General features: G+C 30.6%; 1 long non-coding RNA gene across 1 annotated transcript; it reads right to left on the reverse strand.

Moving 5' to 3' along the window:
- Nucleotides 1-341: 341 nt before the first annotated feature.
- Nucleotides 342-4,038, reverse strand: LOC128550721 (uncharacterized). The gene is made up of 2 exons (XR_008368392.1): nucleotides 2,772-4,038; nucleotides 342-2,261 (listed from the first exon to the last, which is right to left on the reverse strand). It is a non-coding gene; the product is annotated as an uncharacterized LOC128550721 (long non-coding RNA).
- Nucleotides 4,039-4,893: the final 855 nt, after the last annotated feature.

Genomic DNA, 4,893 nt, shown 5'->3' on the forward strand with positions numbered 1-4,893 from the left:
ACCGAAAAATACCGAGTTCGAATCCGGTCGGCGGAACTTTTTTTACCGCACGATATATGTTTTTCAACTACGTTTTGTATATGTGACAGAGCATGAGATTTTGGGTCCAAATGCAATTTTGGTCAAAAATGGGGTTTTTGGCTAATCTGACAGACTGACCAGTTCTGAGTAAAAATCTTCAATTTGACAACAAAAATCAGTCGTTGTCATGGAGATATTACCACTTTTCGGACACCATGTTTTTGTCTAACTGTATCAAAATTGAGGCAGTATATCTTAATAATGACACCATATTTAAATAATATCAAGGTAAAATACATGATAAAATAACAAAAGCAACATGCAATTAATGGAATGTATTTCTTTCTGTCTCTTTCTTTCATGTAGTATAAAAATATTTATGTTCTAAAAATCGTTTCTATAGCAACACTGTTGTTTAACCTCTTTTTAAACAGTCTCTTGATGAATCTAGCAATAAATTACATAGAATGTGAAATAAATACACAATTAACTTTTTCTAGTGTGCTAACAGTTTACAGACAACTGCTTTATGACATTCTTTTGAACAAGATACAGAATGTATTTGATATCAAATTAGACAACATCCCAAAAACTAGGCCATTAATCTTATTATTATAGACACCTTATCTATTAAACAGTAAGAAAGAAAATCAGGCAAGAAGATATAATTATTAGACTGTTATTATCAACTGTGAGTTTGCTAAAACTTCAAAAGACTTAGATATACTGATCAGTGAATCATTACCATGGCAACGATGTGGTATTTTCTTACAAAAATACTAACATTACTATGGCAACAATGTGGTATTTTCTTACAAAAATACTAACATTTTGGCAATTTCTTTGTAATAAATTGAATATTGGAAGTGTTTTTCCATATATTTACATCAAAAGCTGTCTGTTTTCTTATTTAAAAGTAGGAGAGTAGACATCATTCCGTGAAAGTTAATGTAATATGGTTTGAGAAATAAATAATTTTCAGATATACCTCTCTCAGTTACAACTATTGCCATTTTAAGGCAGGCTTGTGTAATAACATAGTGCTTTGTTGATGCAATTATTACATATGAAAATATATTCACTAACATAATACAGCTTAACATATATAACATATAAACAAGAAAGATGTTGTTAACATATGATGATATCCAAAATAATTTAAAAGTTAAATTAATGTTACCATGGCAACAATGCAATATTTTCTTAAAATAGTAGTTTTTTTGTAAATTTTCCAGAAAGAATCAGAACATTTATTTAGCATCTGTTCAGTATACATTTGTTTAACACCACAAATGGTCAATTATGATCATTTATAAAAAACAAACATCATTTTATGTAATATAACTTGTCTTCCAGAACTACATATTTTCCTGATATGCCTACCTGCATTACAGCTCTGCCATTTTATGGCAGATTTGTGTTATAACATGTTTTGTTGATGGTTACACATAAAAGATATTTTCATGCAGAACATAGTCTGATTAGCAGAATATAAACAAGACACATGCTGTTTACATCATCAAACGATTCTAAATTTAAGTCAAATTTGTGTTACCATGGCAACTCACAATGTTTTGCAAAACAATTAGCTATTTCTGCAAAGGTCATGTCATGTAAAAATACCTTTTAACACAATTATAACCATGGATTAACATGATTAATTCTTGAAATGAGATATATTATATTCAGCCAGTAAGAAATATTTTCTGCTATATTGGTAGTTTTCTGCCATTGCTGGAAAATCCTTTCTACACTCACACTGGCAAGGCAGTTTGTATTGTAAAAATGTTTCCTCCAAAGGTTGTGCTTTAATGTCACACATATTGTAGTTTTGAAACAACTAGGATTCATTCAACAGACATGTCTTAGTATTTCATGAATGCAATTTTGGAAAATTTATTAGTTAAATTCTGTATTGTTAGAACAATTAGGATAGTGCTTCTCATACAACTTCACAGCTGTCATGACATCAAAACACTATTTTTACCCAATATTTCTCACAGTTGACTAAGTTTTACTTTTTCTTGAAACACATTTGTAATTTGAACTAGAATGTTTAACTTTTTCAGGTCATGAGGGCAGGAAACATGACATTATTTGTGCAATATGGAGTTATTTGCTCATATCAGTATTTGTGACATGCACTCTATTCCACAGGCATGATTTCAGCTGGATGATCAGTAGAACATATTAATTCCTTCTGTTTCATTCCCATTTACATATTCATAGTTCTTTCATCACTGCAAAACAAAAATTCATCAACATTAGAACTTCATTTTAATAGGATTAGTATAAGGTTACAGAATATAAGACTGTAAAGCATCTTTTTAAGCTTAAGATAGTCTTTTTGTTAAAAGCTGAATGAAAGCAGATTTGATAAGTATAAACTCATCCAAGAATCTTACAGTATTCATGCAGAAAAAGTTTTTCAAGAATACATAAACTAGCTAAGATTCCTACAGACTAGACATACAATTCATGCAATCAAACTTAATGTAAACACAAATATTGTAAAAATAATTTTGAAAATATGAAAAAATACATATATGATATAGTCAATTATTGTATCTCATTACTTATTCACTTCTTAATATATTACACATATTTGTTGAATGGGTCTATAATCAAAATCATTTCTCTTAAAATGTTATGAATGGAATAGATCATTATGTTTTAGCTACTTTAATGTCTTTATCACTCTTAGAATAGCAGTATAGTAACTGTAAAAATGTATGAAGAAATTTACAAACCCCAATAAAATCCAGCTTAAATTGTTGTGTATAGACCTTCCTGGAAAATCATTTCACTGTTTAAGGTCATTGCATCAAGCCAAACAATCCTCAGTGTTTGATCTGTAAAATGAAAAAAATACAGAAAAAGGCTGAAATGTGAGATAAAAATGCCCTGGGCAGTTAGTTCAGTACATATTTAGCACAAAGACTTCTATAAAAGAGTAATAGGTTTGAATTCCTGGCAAGGCATTCAAAACAACATATATCTAAAGTTTATTTATTTTACTAAGTGGTTTTTAGTCACTTGCCAAGAACAGTACAAAATGGTGAGGAATCCAGAAATAATGGCCAAGTGAACAGTATGCAAAATTAACTTGAAAAGCTTTGGAAAACACTGTCTCTTTCCAAGTAAAAACAATACTTATGCCTTGTAGAAGTTTTAAGTATGGACTGATTTGAATTACATGTAAGAGTTAGTGGTTGAAGCTGACAATAGATGTGTTACAACTATTCCTAATCAGTCACTTTCATGGCATGGCTATATTTATAAAATGATCAGGGCTTTAACTTTAGTATGTATCTAAACATTATGACTGACTGTTGTAATTTTGTCTGGCACCAGAGTCACAAGGTCTTTATCAGTGTTTATGTAATTGTCTTGCATACTGATTCTACTGAATACTTCTTGTAATTGTCTTGCATACAGATTCTACTGAATAAGAGTCAAAACCGATTTTAAAAAAGTTGAATTCATGGCAGATTTAGTAAATAAAATATAGTCTACATTATATTGACACTTGTAAATAAAATGTGAACTGCGCTAAATCTACCTCGATTCTGTCATGATTAGTGTCAAATCCGGGCTATTTTTGGAAAAGACATCGGACAAAACTGTCGATATGAACTCAAATAATACTTTTAACACTACATATCGCTTAAATACTTACTTACCTTGAGATTCGCTAACTGTCATTTATAAATACAATCGAAATAAATCATCAAATAATTGTTTTTGGTAGTTTCATTTTCTCCGCGACCTTCGATGTTTACAAATGGCGTGTCGATTCAAAGGGCGATAAATTATCAATCATTTAAATTTTTTAAAGAAACGGAATTGCAAAACACGGAAATGTTTATAAATGTCACTTCATTTTTTTTTTCTTGTGGCAAGGTAGAGTATTATTGAAAGCAAGAAATGCATTAATTGCCGCGAACACGTGGTAACGTCCATCATTTTTTTGTGATGTAACTTTAATCGATGTTTTCTCAAATGACGTAACGCCGAATTTGGACCCAAAATGTCATGGTGCGTCACATATAGTTATTTTGATTTTCTAGTGCATCACGAATTATGCGTACAGAATAAATTGTGTAGAAAACGTTCGTTATTTCACTCGACATAAATGGCTAAAATGGCTTTGAACACGTTTTTAACTGTAACGAACCTTTGGAGAATAACGAGAAAGCAATATCTATTCTAAAACACAATAGACGGACGGTGAGACAGGCTTATGTTGCATTAACATTTTGTAAACTTCATACTATAATAAATGACTGATAATTAAAAAATACTAACAAAAAAAAAAACCAAACATATGAAAACAACATTTTTCCAAATCAAGGAAGCAAATGTAACTGGTCTTTCAAACAATATATTTTTTGTTACAAAAATACATAAAATATACATCGCCTACCACTGGTTTCGAACTTACATCGCCTGCGTGACAAGTAGCCAACACATCCACTGGGCTATACCTTACATATTAAGTTTCTCATACGATAAGGACATATTTCTATCTTTTATAGGTATACATCCGTTTGGGGATATACCGTGGTTATTTATAGTTTGTTGACAAAATGACGTCACTGTCAAAAATTGTCGGTGGATTAGTACTATAGCTATATAATTTCAAAAATGGCCGTTCGTTCTAAAATAATCAACATTAAAAGCTGACATATTTGAATATCTCAAAATAAAAATAAAGTATTTTTACAAAGACTGTTATAAAAATAATATATATCGGACAAACAAGGGTTTCGCAAGTAAATTACTGGGGTGTTCATTGTATTTACTGACTGAACAGCGAGCAGTGCAGACCAAGGATTTGCAGGCTGATCTTGGTCTGCACTGGTCACAAAG

The sequence above is a fragment of the Mercenaria mercenaria genome, chromosome 18 (assembly GCF_021730395.1).
Source record: "Mercenaria mercenaria strain notata chromosome 18, MADL_Memer_1, whole genome shotgun sequence".
NCBI lineage: Eukaryota > Metazoa > Mollusca > Bivalvia > Venerida > Veneridae > Mercenaria > Mercenaria mercenaria.